The sequence below is a fragment of the Oncorhynchus mykiss genome, chromosome 16, assembly GCF_057628025.1.
Source record: "Oncorhynchus mykiss isolate SJ-2025 chromosome 16, ASM5762802v1, whole genome shotgun sequence".
Taxonomy (NCBI): Eukaryota; Metazoa; Chordata; class Actinopteri; order Salmoniformes; family Salmonidae; genus Oncorhynchus; species Oncorhynchus mykiss.
Window position 1 is genome coordinate 40,347,224 of NC_143037.1, and position 17,362 is coordinate 40,364,585.

Here is a 17,362-nt window from a genome sequence, read left to right on the forward strand (position 1 = left end):
AATCGAAGTCGCCGCATCTAATGTCAAGTCACAGGTGTACTGCCTTGTTAAACCCTAAAAATAAATAATAACACGATTGCGTTGAAATGACCCATTAAGCCATTTGTAAGGATTTCCCCCATGTGGACCTGTTGTCACTCTTACCCTGATGGTTGCTGATATTTCCAGACACTTTTTCAGTCTTATCTGAGGAATTTTATCATTTATATCAGAATGGCCATATTCTGATGCCAGTTTAGCGCTCATTCAATGACGATTTACTACTCTTTCCCATTGAAGGCCATATTGAGGTTAAATCAATGACTGGACTTTTTAATTTATAAAAACAAATGACTATTGAAAGTGCAAGTCAGTATCGTGCATAGTTGTTCTGGTCTCTGTGGTGATTTTAGAGCGTTGTTCATATTTCTACTTTTACCGCATACACTTTAACCCGATACCCAGTTACTGTGCTGTAGTCAGGATGGCCGAGCGTTCTAAGGCGCTGCGTTCAGGTCGCAGTCACAGTAGCATAGGTTACAGGTTTGTAGTCAAGCCACAGATTTCAGGTGAGATCCCATGATACACTCAACAATACAACAACACGATTCTCATGAATAACCATTAAGCCATTTGCTAAGATTTCCCCCATTTTGACATGTGGAAACCTGTTGTCACTCTTACCCTGACGGGAAGCTCCAGACACTTTTTTGGTCCTATCTGAGGCATTTTTAAATTCATGTCAAATTGGCCATATTCTGAAGACACTCTTATAGTCTGCAGGGTAATCGAACTGGCCACATCTAAAGTCAAGCCACAGGTAACAGGTGAGAAACCTTGTTAAACCCTAAAAGAAAAAGAAAAAACTTGATTGCATTGGATATAACCATTAAGTCATTCAGGTCGCAGACTCCCCTATAGGCATGGTTTGAAACCCCCTCCTGACAACTTTTTAGCGCCTGCATGTCATGCACCTTTGTAAAATCCAGTTGAAAAATAAATGACTTAAGGTAAAGTAAATGACACCTAGTTAATTTGAGTAGTGAATAACTATCGTATTTTTAATATTCTGCAAAAACAGCTAGTTGATGAGAGGCTGAAAGAGAATTGCAAGAATCGCGCAATTTCACAGGCGGGCCCCAAACAGGCAAATAACAAAAATAATCTCGGAACGCAGAACTCGTCGGTCGTTGTCAGTGGATTGTATTGGCGAGAAGAACAAAAATATCGTCTGCAGGGTAATCGAAGTCGCCGCATCTAATGTCAAGTCACAGGTGAGCTGCCTTGTTAAACCCTAAAAATAAATAATAACACGATTGCGTTGAAATGACCCATTAAGCCATTTGTAAGGATTGTGGACCTGTTGTCACTCTTACCCTGATGGTTGCTGATATTTCCAGACACTTTTTCAGTCTTATCTGAGGAATTTTATCATTTATATCAGAATGGCCATATTCTGATGCCAGTTTAGCGCTCATTCAATGGCGATTTACTACTCTTTCCCATTGAAGGCCATATTGAGGTTAAATCAATGACTGGACTTTTTAATTTATAAAAACAAATGACTATTGAAAGTGCAAGTCAGTATCGTGCATAGTTGTTCTGGTCTCTGTGGTGATTTTAGAGCTTTGTTCATATTTCTACTTTTACCGCATACACTTTAACCCGATACCCAGTTACTGTGCTGTAGTCAGGATGGCTGAGCGGTCTAAGGCGCTGTGGTCGCAGTCGCAGTCTCCCATGGAGGCGTGGGTTCAAATCCCACTTCTGACAGTTTTTTAGTGCCTCTCAGGAGTCATGCTGCTCAGCAGTAATAATAAGAATGATGAAATAACAACTTCACACAGTGAAATAACAATTCATAATAAACACTCTCAAATGCAGACCTTCTGGAGCTGAGCAAAGATCAAGGTTAAATAAGAAAACAGCTGGACTTAATAACAAATGAATGAGGGGAACATTTTATGTTATTGCATTATAATGAGTTACTGCATTATCTTTCAGTTGTTAAATTTCACTTTCTGTAGGCTATGCCTGTTGGCCCATTCACTCCTAACAAGAATGTTTCATCTGTCAATGTTGTCGTGGCCGAGTGGTTAAGGCAATGGACTAGAAATCCAATAGGATCTTCCTGTGCAGGTTCAAATCCTGCCGACAATGAAAATGCATTTTTTTGACCCCTCCGGAGGTTGAAGTTTAGTCGTGTTTCTTATACCAATCGCATCCTCTGAGATCTCCGCAAGTACATAGGGATTAGTTGTCCATTTGGGATAGGACCGCAGGCCATCTATCCCACTTCACACCTTTACACACCTGGTTATCCAGCCTTCTAGCTCTATAGGCCACAGTAGCATAGGTTACAGGTTTGTAGTCAAGCCACATATTTCAGGTGAGATCCCATGATACACTCAACAATACAACAACACGATTCTCACGAATAACCATGAAGCCGTTTGCTAAGATTTCCCCCATTTTGACATGTGGAAACCTGTTGTCACTCTTACCCTGACGGGAAGCTCCAGACACTTTTTTGGTCCTATCTGAGGCATTTTTAAATTCATGTCAAATTGGCCATATTCTGAAGACACTCTTATAGTCTGCAGGGTAATTGAACTGGCCACATCTAAAGTCAAGCCACAGGTAACAGGTGAGAAACCTTGTTAAACCCTAAAAGAAAAAGAAAAAACTCAATTGCATTGAAAATAACCATTAAGTCATTCAGGTCGCAGACTCCCCTATAGGCATGGTTTGAAACCCCCTCCTGACAACATTTTAGCGCCTGCATGTCATGCACCTTTGTAAAATCCAGTTGAAAAATAAATGACTTAAGGTAACGTAAATGACACCTAGTTAATATGAGTAGTGAATAACTATCGTATTTTTAATATTCTGCAAAAACAGCTAGTTGATGAGAGGCTGAAAGAGAATTGCAAGAATCGCGCAATTTCACAGGTGGCCCCAAACAGGCAAATAACAAAAATAATCTTGGAACGCAGAACTCGTCGGTCGTTGTCAGTGGATTGTATTGGCGGGAAGAACAAAAATATCGTCTGCAGGGTAATCGAAGTCGCCGCATCTAATGTCAAGTCACAGGTGAGCTGCCTTGTTAAACCCTAAAAATAAATAATAACACGATTGCGTTGAAATGACCCATTAAGCCATTTGTAAGGATTTCCCCATGTGAACCTGTTGTCACTCTTACCCTGATGGTTGCTGATATTTCCAGACACTTTTTCAGTCTTATCTGAGGAATTTTATCATTTATATCAGAATGGCCATATTCTGATGCCAGTTTAGCGCTCATTCAATGGCGATTTACTACTCTTTCCCATTGAAGGCCATATTGAGGTTAAATCAATGACTGGACTTTTTAATTTATAAAAACAAATGACTATTGAAAGTGCAAGTCAGTATCGTGCATAGTTGTTCTGGTCTCTGTGGTGATTTTAGAGCTTTGTTCATACTTCTACTTTTACCGCAGACACTTTAAACCGATACCCAGTTACTGTGCTGTAGTCAGGATGGCCGCGCGGTCTAAGGCGCTGCGTTCAGGTCGCAGTCTCCCATGGAGGCGTGTGTTCAAATCCCACTTCTGACAGTTTTTTAGTGCCTCTCAGGAGCCATGCTGCTCAGCAGTAATAATAAGAATGATGAAATAACAACTTCACACAGTGAAATAACAATTCATAATAAACACTCTCAAATGCAGACCTTCTGGAGCTGAGCAAAGATCAAGGTTAAATAAGAAATCAGCTGGACTTAATAACAAATGAATGAGGGGAACATTTTGTGTTATTGCATTATAATGAGTTACGGCATTATCTTTCAGTTGTTAAATTTCACTTTCTGTAGGCTATGCCTGTTGGCCCATTCACTCCTAACAAGCCTGTTTTCTTCTGTCAATGTTGTCGTGGCCGAGTGGTTAAGGCGATGGACTAGAAATCCATTAGGATGTTCCTGCGCAGGTTCAAATCCTGCCGACAATGAAAATGCTTTTTTTTGACCCCTCCGGAGGTTGAAGTTTAGTCGTGTTTCTTATACCAATCGCATCCTCTCAGATCTCCGCAAGTACATAGGGATTAGTTGTCCATTTGGGATAGGACTGTAGGCCATCTGTCCCACTTCACACCTTTACACACCTGGTTATCCAGCCTTCTAGCTCTATAGGCCACAGTAGCATAGGTTACAGGTTTGTAGTCAAGCCACAGATTTCAGATGAGATCCCATGATACACTCAACAATACAACAACACGATTCTCATGAATAACCATTAAGCCATTTGCTAAGATTTCCCCCATTTTGACATGTGGAAACCTGTTGTCACTCTTACCCTGACGGGAAGCTCCAGACACTTTTTTGGTCCTATCTGAGGCATTTTTAAATTCATGTCAAATTGGCCATATTCTGAAGACACTCTTATAGTCTGCAGGGTAATCGAACTGGCCACATCTAAAGTCAAGCCACAGGTAACAGGTGAGAAACCTTGTTAAACCCTAAAATAAAAATAAAAAACTTGATTGCATTGAAAATAACCATTAAGTCATTCAGGTCGCAGACTCCCCTATAGGCATGGTTGGAAACCCCCTCCTGACAACTTTTTAGCGCCTGCATGTCATGCACCTTTGTAAAATCCAGTTGAAAAATAAATGACTTAAGGTAACGTAAATGACACCTAGTTAATATGAGTAGTGAATAACTATCCTATTTTTAATATTCTGCAAAAATAGCTAGTTGATGAGAGGCTGAAAGAGAATTGCAAGAATCGCGCAATTTCACAGGCGGGCCCCAAACAGGCAAATAACAAAAATAATCTCGGAACGCAGAACTCGTCGGTCGTTGTCAGTGGATTGTATTGGCGGGAAGAACAAGAATATCGTCTGCAGGGTAATCGAAGTCGCCGCATCTAATGTCAAGTCACAGGTGAGCTGCCTTGTTAAACCCTAAAAATAAATAATAACACGATTGCGTTGAAATGACCCATTAAGCCATTTGTAAGGATTTCCCCCATGTGGACCTGTTGTCACTCTTACCCTGATGGTTGCTGATATTTCCAGACACTTTTTCAGTCTTATCTGAGGAATTTTATCATTTATATCAGAATGGCCATATTCTGATGCCAGTTTAGCGCTCATTCAATGGCGATTTACTACTCTTTCCCATTGAAGGCCATATTGAGGTTAAATCAATGACTGGACTTTTTAATTTATAAAAACAAATGACTATTGAAAGTGCAAGTCAGTATCGTGCATAGTTGTTCTGGTCTCTGTGGTGATTTTAGAGCTTTGTTCATACTTCTACTTTTACCGCATACACTTTAAACCTATACCCAGTTACTGTGCTGTAGTCAGGATGGCCGAGCGGTCTAAGGCGCTGCGTTCAGGTCGCGGTCTCCCATGGAGGCGTGGGTTCAAATCCCACTTCTGACAGTTTCTTAGTGCCTCTCAGGAGTCATGCTGCTCAGCAGTAATAATAAGAATGATGAAATAACAACTTCACACAGTGAAATAACAATTCATAATAAACACTCTCAAATGCAGACCTTCTGGAGCTGAGCAAAGATCAAGGTTAAATAAGAAAACAGCTGGACTTAATAACAAATGAATGAGGGGAACATTTTGTGTTATTGCATTATAATGAGTTACTGCATTATCTTTCAGTTGTTAAATTTCACTTTCTGTAGGCTATGCCTGTTGGCCCATTCACTCCTAACAAGCCTGTTTTCTTCTGTCAACGTTGTCGTGGCCGAGTGGTTAAGGCGATGGACTAGAAATCCATTAGGATCTTCCTGCGCAGGTTCAAATCCTGCCGACAATGAAAATGCATTTTTTTGACCCCTCCGGAGGTTGAAGTTTAGTCGTGTTTCTTATACCAATCGCATCCTCTCAGATCTCCGCAAGTACATAGGGATTAGTTGTCCATTTGGGATAGGACTGCAGGCCATCTATCCCACTTCAAACCTTTACACACCTGGTTATCCAGCCTTCTAGCTCTTTGGCCACAGTAGCATAGGTTACAGGTTTGTAGTCAAGCCACAGATTTCAGGTGAGATCCCATGATACACTCAACAATACAACAACACGATTCTCATGAATAACCATGAAGCCATTTGCTAAGATTTCCCCCATTTTGACATGTGGAAACCTGTTGTCACTCTTACCCTGACGGGAAGCTCCGGACACTTTTTTGGTCCTATCTGAGGCATTTTTAAATTCATGTCAAATTGGCCATATTCTGAAGACACTCTTAGGCTGCAGGGTAATCGAACTGGCCACATCTAAAGTCAAGCCACAGGTAACAGGTGAAAAACCTTGTTAAACCCTAAAAGAAAAAGAAAAAACTCGATTGCATTGAAAATAACCATTAAGTCATTCAGGTCGCAGACTCCCCTATAGGCATGGTTTGAAACCCCCTCCTGACAATTTTTTAGCGCCTGCATGTCATGCACCTTTGTAAAATCCAGTTTGAAAAATAAATGACTTAAGGTAACGTAAATGACACCTAGTTAATATGAGTAGTGAATAACTATTATATTTTTAATATTCTGCAAAAACAGCTAGTTGATGAGAGGCTGAAAGAGAATTGCAAGAATCGCGCAATTTCACAGGCAGGCCCCAAACAGGCAAATAACAAAAATAATCTCGGAACGCAGAACTCGTCGGTCGTTGTCAGTGGATTGTATTGGCGGGAAGAACAAAAATATCGTCTGCAGGGTAATCAAAGTCGCCGCATCTAATGTCAAGTCACAGGTGAGCTGCCTTGTTAAACCCTAAAAATAAATAATAACACGATTGCGTTGAAATGACTCATTAAGCCATTTGTAAGGATTTCCCCCATGTGGACCTGTTGTCACTCTTACCCTGATGGTTGCTGATATTTCCAGACACTTTTTCAGTCTTATCTGAGGAATTTTATCATTTATATCAGAATGGCCATATTCTGATGCCAGTTTAGCGCTCATTCAATGACGATTTACTACTCTTTCCCATTGAAGGCCATATTGAGGTTAAATCAATGACTAGACTTTTTAATTTATAAAAACAAATGACTATTGAAAGTGCAAGTCAGTATCGTGCATAGTTGTTCTGGTCTCTGTGGTGATTTTAGAGCGTTGTTCATATTTCTACTTTTACCGCATACACTTTAACCCGGTACCCGGTTACTGTGCTGTAGTCAGGATGGCCGAGCGGTCTAAGGCGCTGTGTTCAGTTCGCAGTCTCCCATGGAGGCGTGGGTTCAAATCCCACTTCTGACAGTTTCTTAGTGCCTCTCAGGAGTCATGCTGCTCAGCAGTAATAATAAGAATGATGAAATAACAACTTCACACAGTGAAATAACAATTCATAATAAACACTCTCAAATGCAGACCTTCTGGAGCTGAGCAAAGATCAAGGTTAAATAAGAAAACAGCTGGACTTAATAACAAATGAATGAGGGGAACATTTTGTGTTATTGCATTATAATGAGTTACTGCATTATCTTTCAGTTGTTAAATTTCACTTTCTGTAGGCTATGCCTGTTGGCCCATTCACTCCTAACAAGCTTGTTTTCTTCTGTTGACGTTGTCGTGGCCGAGTGGTTAAGGCGATGGACTAGAAATCCATTAGGATCTTCCTGCGCAGGTTCAAATCCTGCCGACAACGAAAATGCTTTTTTTTGACCCCTCCGGAGGTTGAAGTTTAGTCGTGTTTCTTCTACCAATCGCATCCTCTCAGATCTCCGCAAGTACATAGGGATTAGTTGTCCATTTGGGATAGGACTGCAGGCCATCTATCCCACTTCAAACCTTTACACACCTGGTTATCCAGCCTTCTAGCTCTTTGGCCACAGTAGCATAGGTTACAGGTTTGTAGTCAAGCCACAGATTTCAGGTGAGATCCCATGATACACTCAACAATACAACAACACGATTCTCATGAATAACCATGAAGCCATTTGCTAAGATTTCCCCCATTTTGACATGTGGAAACATGTTGTCACTCTTACCCTGACGGGAAGCTCCGGACACTTTTTTGGTCCTATCTGAGGCATTTTTAAATTCATGTCAAATTGGCCATATTCTGAAGACACTCTTAGGCTGCAGGGTAATCGAACTGGCCACATCTAAAGTCAAGCCACAGGTAACAGGTGAAAAACCTTGTTAAACCCTAAAAGAAAAAGAAAAAACTCGATTGCATTGAAAATAACCATTAAGTCATTCAGGTCGCAGACTCCCCTATAGGCATGGTTTGAAACCCCCTCCTGACAATTTTTTAGCGCCTGCATGTCATGCACCTTTGTAAAATCCAGTTTGAAAAATAAATGACTTAAGGTAACGTAAATGACACCTAGTTAATATGAGTAGTGAATAACTATCATATTTTTAATATTCTGCAAAAACAGCTAGTTGATGAGAGGCTGAAAGAGAATTGCAAGAATCGCGCAATTTCACAGGCGGGCCCCAAACAGGCAAATAACAAAAATAATCTCGGAACGCAGAACTCGTCGGTCGTTGTCAGTGGATTGTATTGGCGGGAAGAACAAAAATATCGTCTGCAGGGTAATCAAAGTCGCCGCATCTAATGTCAAATCACAGGTGAGCTGCCTTGTTAAACCCTGAAAATAAATAATAACACGATTGCGTTGAAATGACTCATTAAGCCATTTGTAAGGATTTCCCCCATGTGGACCTGTTGTCACTCTTACCCTGATGGTTGCTGATATTTCCAGACACTTTTTCAGTCTTATCTGAGGAATTTTATCATTTATATCAGAATGGCCATATTCTGATGCCAGTTTAGCGCTCATTCAATGACGATTTACTACTCTTTCCCATTGAAGGCCATATTGAGGTTAAATCAATGACTGGACTTTTTAATTTATAAAAACAAATGACTATTGAAAGTGCAAGTCAGTATCGTGCATAGTTGTTCTGGTCTCTGTGGTGATTTTAGAGCGTTGTTCATATTTCTACTTTTACCGCATACACTTTAACCCGATACCCAGTTACTGTGCTGTAGTCAGGATGGCCGGGCGGTCTAAGGCGCTGCGTTCTGGTCGCAGTCTCCCATGGAGGCGTGGGTTCAAATCCCACTTCTGACAGTTTTTTAGTGCCTCTCAGGAGTCATGCTGCTCAGCAGTAATAATAAGAATGATGAAATAACAACTTCACACAGTGAAATAACAATTCATAATAAACACTCTCAAATGCAGACCTTCTGGAGCTGAGCAAAGATCAAGGTTAAATAAGAAAACAGCTGGACTTAATAACAAATGAATGAGGGGAACATTTTGTGTTATTGCATTATAATGAGTTACTGCATTATCTTTCAGTTGTTAAATTTCTCTTTCTGTAGGCTATGCCTGTTGGCCCATTCACTCCTAACAAGCTTGTTTTCTTCTGTCAACGTTGTCGTGGCCGAGTGGTTAAGGCGATGGACTAGAAATCCATTAGGATCTTCCTGCGCAGGTTCAAATCCTGCCGACAACGAAAATGCATTTTTTTGACCCCTCCGGAGGTTGAAGTTTAGTCGTGTTTCTTATACCAATCGCATCCTCTCAGATCTCCGCAAGTACATAGGGATTAGTTGTCCATTTGGGATAGGACTGCAGGCCATCTGTCCCACTTCACACCTTTACACACCTGGTTATCCAGCCTTCTAGCTCTATAGGCCACAGTAGCATAGGTTACAGGTTTGTAGTCAAGCCACAGATTTCAGGTGAGATCCCATGATACACTCAACAATACAACAACACGATTCTCATGAATAACCATGAAGCCATTTGCTAAGATTTCCCCCATTTTGACATGTGGAAACCTGTTGTCACTCTTACCCTGACGGGAAGCTCCAGACACTTTTTTGGTCCTATCTGAGGCATTTTTAAATTCATGTCAAATTGGCCATATTCTGAAGACACTCTTAGGCTGCAGGGTAATCGAACTGGCCACATCTAAAGTCAAGCCACAGGTAACAGGTGAAAAACCTTGTTAAACCCTAAAAGAAAAAGAAAAAACTCGATTGCATTGAAAATAACCATTAAGTCATTCAGGTCGCAGACTCCCCTATAGGCATGGTTTGAAACCCCCTCCTGACAATTTTTTAGCGCCTGCATGTCATGCACCTTTGTAAAATCCAGTTTGAAAAATAAATGACTTAAGGTAACGTAAATGACACCTAGTTAATATGAGTAGTGAATAACTATCATATTTTTAATATTCTGCAAAAACAGCTAGTTGATGAGAGGCTGAAAGAGAATTGCAAGAATCGCGCAATTTCACAGGCGGGCCCCAAACAGGCAAATAACAAAAATAATCTCGGAACGCAGAACTCGTCGGTCGTTGTCAGTGGATTGTATTGGCGGGAAGAACAAAAATATCGTCTGCAGGGTAATCAAAGTCGCCGCATCTAATGTCAAATCACAGGTGAGCTGCCTTGTTAAACCCTGAAAATAAATAATAACACGATTGCGTTGAAATGACTCATTAAGCCATTTGTAAGGATTTCCCCCATGTGGACCTGTTGTCACTCTTACCCTGATGGTTGCTGATATTTCCAGACACTTTTTCAGTCTTATCTGAGGAATTTTATCATTTATATCAGAATGGCCATATTCTGATGCCAGTTTAGCGCTCATTCAATGACGATTTACTACTCTTTCCCATTGAAGGCCATATTGAGGTTAAATCAATGACTGGACTTTTTAATTTATAAAAACAAATGACTATTGAAAGTGCAAGTCAGTATCGTGCATAGTTGTTCTGGTCTCTGTGGTGATTTTAGAGCGTTGTTCATATTTCTACTTTTACCGCATACACTTTAACCCGATACCCAGTTACTGTGCTGTAGTCAGGATGGCCGGGCGGTCTAAGGCGCTGCGTTCAGGTCGCAGTCTCCCATGGAGGCGTGGGTTCAAATCCCACTTCTGACAGTTTTTTAGTGCCTCTCAGGAGTCATGCTGCTCAGCAGTAATAATAAGAATGATGAAATAACAACTTCACACAGTGAAATAACAATTCATAATAAACACTCTCAAATGCAGACCTTCTGGAGCTGAGCAAAGATCAAGGTTAAATAAGAAAACAGCTGGACTTAATAACAAATGAATGAGGGGAACATTTTGTGTTATTGCATTATAATGAGTTACTGCATTATCTTTCAGTTGTTAAATTTCTCTTTCTGTAGGCTATGCCTGTTGGCCCATTCACTCCTAACAAGCTTGTTTTCTTCTGTCAACGTTGTCGTGGCCGAGTGGTTAAGGCGATGGACTAGAAATCCATTAGGATCTTCCTGCGCAGGTTCAAATCCTGTCGACAACGAAAATGCATTTTTTTGACCCCTCCGGAGGTTGAAGTTTAGTCGTGTTTCTTATACCAATCGCATCCTCTCAGATCTCCGCAAGTACATAGGGATTAGTTGTCCATTTGGGATAGGACTGCAGGCCATCTGTCCCACTTCACACCTTTACACACCTGGTTATCCAGCCTTCTAGCTCTATAGGCCACAGTAGCATAGGTTACAGGTTTGTAGTCAAGCCACAGATTTCAGGTGAGATCCCATGATACACTCAACAATACAACAACACGATTCTCATGAATAACCATGAAGCCATTTGCTAAGATTTCCCCCATTTTGACATGTGGAAACCTGTTGTCACTCTTACCCTGACGGGAAGCTCCAGACACTTTTTTGGTCCTATCTGAGGCATTTTTAAATTCATGTCAAATTGGCCATATTCTGAAGACACTCTTAGGCTGCAGGGTAATCGAACTGGCCACATCTAAAGTCAAGCCACAGGTAACAGGTGAAAAACCTTGTTAAACCCTAAAAGAAAAAGAAAAAACTTGATTGCATTGAAAATAACCATTAAGTCATTCAGGTCGCAGACTCCCCTATAGGCATGGTTTGAAACCCCCTCCTGACATTTTTTTAGCGCCTGCATGTCATGCACCTTTGTAAAATCCAGTTTGAAAAATAAATGACTTAAGGTAACGTAAATGACACCTAGTTAATATGAGTAGTGAATAACTATCATATTTTTAATATTCTGCAAAAACAGCTAGTTGATGAGAGGCTGAAAGAGAATTGCAAGAATCGCGCAATTTCACAGGCAGGCCCCAAACAGGCAAATAACAAAAATAATCTCGGAACGCAGAACTCGTCGGTCGTTGTCAGTGGATTGTATTGGCGGGAAGAACAAAAATATCGTCTGCAGGGTAATCAAAGTCGCCGCATCTAATGTCAAGTCACAGGTGAGCTGCCTTGTTAAACCCTAAAAATAAATAATAACACGATTGCGTTGAAATGACTCATTAAGCCATTTGTAAGGATTTCCCCCATGTGGACCTGTTGTCACTCTTACCCTGATGGTTGCTGATATTTCCAGACACTTTTTCAGTCTTATCTGAGGAATTTTATCATTTATATCAGAATGGCCATATTCTGATGCCAGTTTAGCGCTCATTCAATGACGATTTACTACTCTTTCCCATTGAAGGCCATATTGAGGTTAAATCAATGACTAGACTTTTTAATTTATAAAAACAAATGACTATTGAAAGTGCAAGTCAGTATCGTGCATAGTTGTTCTGGTCTCTGTGGTGATTTTAGAGCGTTGTTCATATTTCTACTTTTACCGCATACACTTTAACCCGGTACCCGGTTACTGTGCTGTAGTCAGGATGGCCGAGCGGTCTAAGGCGCTGCGTTCAGGTCGCAGTCTCCCATGGAGGCGTGGGTTCAAATCCCACTTCTGACAGTTTCTTAGTGCCTCTCAGGAGTCATGCTGCTCAGCAGTAATAATTAGAATGATGAAATAACAACTTCACACAGTGAAATAACAATTCATAATAAACACTCTCAAATGCAGACCTTCTGGAGCTGAGCAAAGATCAAGGTTAAATAAGAAAACAGCTGGACTTAATAACAAATGAATGAGGGGAACATTTTGTGTTATTGCATTATAATGAGTTACTGCATTATCTTTCAGTTGTTAAATTTCACTTTCTGTAGGCTATGCCTGTTGGCCCATTCACTCCTAACAAGCCTGTTTTCTTCTGTCAACGTTGTCGTGGCCGAGTGGTTAAGGCGATGAACTAGAAATCCATTAGGATCTTCCTGCGCAGGTTCAAATCCTGCCGACAACGAAAATCCTTTTTTATGACCCCTCCGGAGGTTGAAGTTTAGTCGTGTTTCTTATACCAATCGCATCCTCTCAGATCTCCGCAAGTACATAGGGATTAGTTGTCCATTTGGGATAGGACTGCAGGCCATCTATCCCACTTCAAACCTTTACACACCTGGTTATCCAGCCTTCTAGCTCTTTGGCCACAGTAGCATAGGTTACAGGTTTGTAGTCAAGCCACAGATTTCAGGTGAGATCCCATGATACACTCAACAATACAACAACACGATTCTCATGAATAACCATGAAGCCATTTGCTAAGATTTCCCCCATTTTGACATGTGGAAACCTGTTGTCACTCTTACCCTGACGGGAAGCTCCGGACACTTTTTTGGTCCTATCTGAGGCATTTTTAAATTCATGTCAAATTGGCCATATTCTGAAGACACTCTTAGGCTGCAGGGTAATCGAACTGGCCACATCTAAAGTCAAGCCACAGGTAACAGGTGAAAAACCTTGTTAAACCCTAAAAGAAAAAGAAAAAACTCGATTGCATTGAAAATAACCATTAAGTCATTCAGGTCGCAGACTCCCCTATAGGCATGGTTTGAAACCCCCTCCTGACAATTTTTTAGCGCCTGCATGTCATGCACCTTTGTAAAATCCAGTTTGAAAAATAAATGACTTAAGGTAACGTAAATGACACCTAGTTAATATGAGTAGTGAATAACTATCATATTTTTAATATTCTGCAAAAACAGCTAGTTGATGAGAGGCTGAAAGAGAATTGCAAGAATCGCGCAATTTCACAGGCGGGCCCCAAACAGGCAAATAACAAAAATAATCTCGGAACGCAGAACTCGTCGGTCGTTGTCAGTGGATTGTATTGGCGGGAAGAACAAAAATATCGTCTGCAGGGTAATCAAAGTCGCCGCATCTAATGTCAAATCACAGGTGAGCTGCCTTGTTAAACCCTGAAAATAAATAATAACACGATTGCGTTGAAATGACTCATTAAGCCATTTGTAAGGATTTCCCCCATGTGGACCTGTTGTCACTCTTACCCTGATGGTTGCTGATATTTCCAGACACTTTTTCAGTCTTATCTGAGGAATTTTATCATTTATATCAGAATGGCCATATTCTGATGCCAGTTTAGCGCTCATTCAATGACGATTTACTACTCTTTCCCATTGAAGGCCATATTGAGGTTAAATCAATGACTGGACTTTTTAATTTATAAAAACAAATGACTATTGAAAGTGCAAGTCAGTATCGTGCATAGTTGTTCTGGTCTCTGTGGTGATTTTAGAGCGTTGTTCATATTTCTACTTTTACCGCATACACTTTAACCCGATACCCAGTTACTGTGCTGTAGTCAGGATGGCCGAGCGGTCTAAGGCGCTGCGTTCAGGTTGCAGTCTCCCATGGAGGCGTGGGTTCAAATCCCACTTCTGACAGTTTTTTAGTGCCTCTCAGGAGTCATGCTGCTCAGCAGTAATAATAAGAATGATGAAATAACAACTTCACACAGTGAAATAACAATTCATAATAAACACTCTCAAATGCAGACCTTCTGGAGCTGAGCAAAGATCAAGGTTAAATAAGAAAACAGCTGGACTTAATAACAAATGAATGAGGGGAACATTTTGTGTTATTGCATTATAATGAGTTACTGCATTATCTTTCAGTTGTTAAATTTCTCTTTCTGTAGGCTATGCCTGTTGGCCCATTCACTCCTAACAAGCTTGTTTTCTTCTGTCAACGTTGTCGTGGCCGAGTGGTTAAGGCGATGGACTAGAATCCATTAGAATCTTCCTGCGTAGGTTCAAATCCTGCCGACAATGAAAATGCATTTTTTTGACCCCTCCGGAGGTTGAAGTTTAGTCGTGTTTCTTATACCAATCGCATCCTCTCAGATCTCCGCAAGTACATAGGGATTAGTTGTCCATTTGGGATAGAACTGCAGGCCATCTATCCCACTTCACACCTTTACACACCTGGTTATCCAGCCTTCTAGCTCTATAGGCCACAGTAGCATAGGTTACAGGTTTGTAGTCAAGCCACAGATTTCAGGTGAGATCCCATGATACACTCAACAATACAACAACACGATTCTCATGAATAACCATTAAGCCATTTGCTAAAATTTCCCCCATTTTGACATGTGGAAACCTGTTGTCACTCTTACCCTGACGGGAAGCTCCAGACACTTTTTTGGTCCTATCTGAGGCATTTTTAAATTCATGTCAAATTGGCCATATTCTGAAGACACTCTTATAGTCTGCAGGGTAATCGAACTGGCCACATCTAAAGTCAAGCCACAGGTAACAGGTGAGAAACCTTGTTAAACCCTAAAAGAAAAAGAAAAAACTTGATTGCATTGGATATAACCATTAAGTCATTCAGGTCGCAGACTCCCCTATAGGCATGGTTTGAAACCCCCTCCTGACAACTTTTTAGCGCCTGCATGTCATGCACCTTTGTAAAATCCAGTTGAAAAATAAATGACTTAAGGTAAAGTAAATGACACCTAGTTAATATGAGTAGTGAATAACTATCGTATTTTTAATATTCTGCAAAAACAGCTAGTTGATGAGAGGCTGAAAGAGAATTGCAAGAATCGCGCAATTTCACAGGCGGGCCCCAAACAGGCAAATAACAAAAATTATCTCGGAACGCAGAACTCGTCGGTCGTTGTCAGTGGATTGTATTGGCGGGAAGAACAAAAATATCGTCTGCAGGGTAATCGAAGTCGCCGCATCTAATGTCAAGTCACAGGTGAGCTGCCTTGTTAAACCCTAAAAATAAATAATAACACGATTGCGTTGAAATGACCCATTAAGCCATTTGTAAGGATTTCCCCCATGTGGACCTGTTGTCACTCTTACCCTGATGGTTGCTGATATTTCCAGACACTTTTTCAGTCTTATCTGAGGAATTTTATCATTTATATCAGAATGGCCATATTCTGATGCCAGTTTAGCGCTCATTCAATGACGATTTACTACTCTTTCCCATTGAAGGCCATATTGAGGTTAAATCAATGACTGGACTTTTTAATTTATAAAAACAAATTACTATTGAAAGTGCAAGTCAGTATCGTGCATAGTTGTTCTGGTCTCTGTGGTGATTTTAGAGCGTTGTTCATATTTCTACTTTTACCGCATACACTTTAACCCGATACCCAGTTACTGTGCTGTAGTCAGGATGGCCGAGCGGTCTAAGGCGCTGCGTTCAGGTCGCAGTGTCCCATGGAGGCGTTGGTTCAAATCCCACTTCTGACAGTTTTTTAGTGCCTCTCAGGAGTCATGCTGCTCAGCAGTAATAATAAGAATGATGAAATAACAACTTCACACAGTGAAATAACAATTCATAATAAACACTCTCAAATGCAGACCTACTGGAGCTGAGCAAAGATCAAGGTTAAATAAGAAAACAGCTGGACTTAATAACAAATGAATGAGGGGAACATTTTGTGTTATTGCATTATAATGAGTTACTGCATTATCTTTCAGTTGTTAAATTTCACTTTCTGTAGGCTATGCCTGTTGGCCCATTCACTCCTAACAAGCTTGTTTTCTTCTGTCAACGTTGTCGTGGCCGAGTGGTTAAGGCGATGGACTAGAAATCCATTAGGATCTTCCTGCGCAGTTTCAAATCCTGCCAACAACGAAAATGCATTTTTTTGACCCCTCCGGAGGTTGAAGTTTAGTCGTGTTTCTTATACCAATCGCATCCTCTCAGATCTCCGCAAGTACATAGGGATTAGTTGTCCATTTGGGATAGGACTGCAGGCCATCTGTCCCACTTCACACCTTTACACACCTGGTTATCCAGCCTTCTAGCTCTATAGGCCACAGTAGCATAGGTTACAGGTTTGTAGTCAAGCCACAGATTTCAGGTGAGATCCCATGATACACTCAACAATACAACAACACGATTCTCATGAAAACCATGAAGCCATTTGCTAAGATTTCCCCCATTTTGACATGTGGAAACCTGTTGTCACTCTTACCCTGACGGGAAGCTCCAGACACTTTTTTGGTCCTATCTGAGGCATTTTTAAATTCATGTCAAATTGGCCATATTCTGAAGACACTCTTATAGTCTGCAGGGTAATCGAACTGGCCACATCTAAAGTCAAGCCAAAGGTAACAGGTGAGAAACCTTGTTAAACCCTAAAAGAAAAAGAAAAAACTCAATTGCATTGAAAATAACCATTAAGTCATTCAGGTCGCAGACTCCCCTATAGGCATGGTTTGAAACCCCCTCCTGACAACTT

General features: G+C 40.8%; 5 non-coding genes across 5 annotated transcripts; all 5 read left to right on the forward strand.

The window, feature by feature from the left end:
* The first annotated feature begins 1,668 nt into the window (after positions 1-1,668).
* trnaa-cgc (transfer RNA alanine (anticodon CGC)) lies at positions 1,669-1,752 on the forward strand. The gene has a single exon. It is a non-coding gene; the product is annotated as a tRNA-Ala (tRNA).
* A 5,785-nt stretch (positions 1,753-7,537) lies between these two features.
* Positions 7,538-7,619, forward strand: trnas-aga (transfer RNA serine (anticodon AGA)). The gene has a single exon. It is a non-coding gene; the product is annotated as a tRNA-Ser (tRNA).
* Positions 7,620-8,974: 1,355 nt separating this feature from the next.
* trnaq-cug (transfer RNA glutamine (anticodon CUG)) lies at positions 8,975-9,057 on the forward strand. Its single transcript has one exon. It is a non-coding gene; the product is annotated as a tRNA-Gln (tRNA).
* Positions 9,058-9,363: 306 nt separating this feature from the next.
* On the forward strand, positions 9,364-9,445 carry trnas-aga (transfer RNA serine (anticodon AGA)). Its single transcript has one exon. It is a non-coding gene; the product is annotated as a tRNA-Ser (tRNA).
* A 3,183-nt stretch (positions 9,446-12,628) lies between these two features.
* trnal-cag (transfer RNA leucine (anticodon CAG)) lies at positions 12,629-12,711 on the forward strand. The gene has a single exon. It is a non-coding gene; the product is annotated as a tRNA-Leu (tRNA).
* Positions 12,712-17,362: the final 4,651 nt, after the last annotated feature.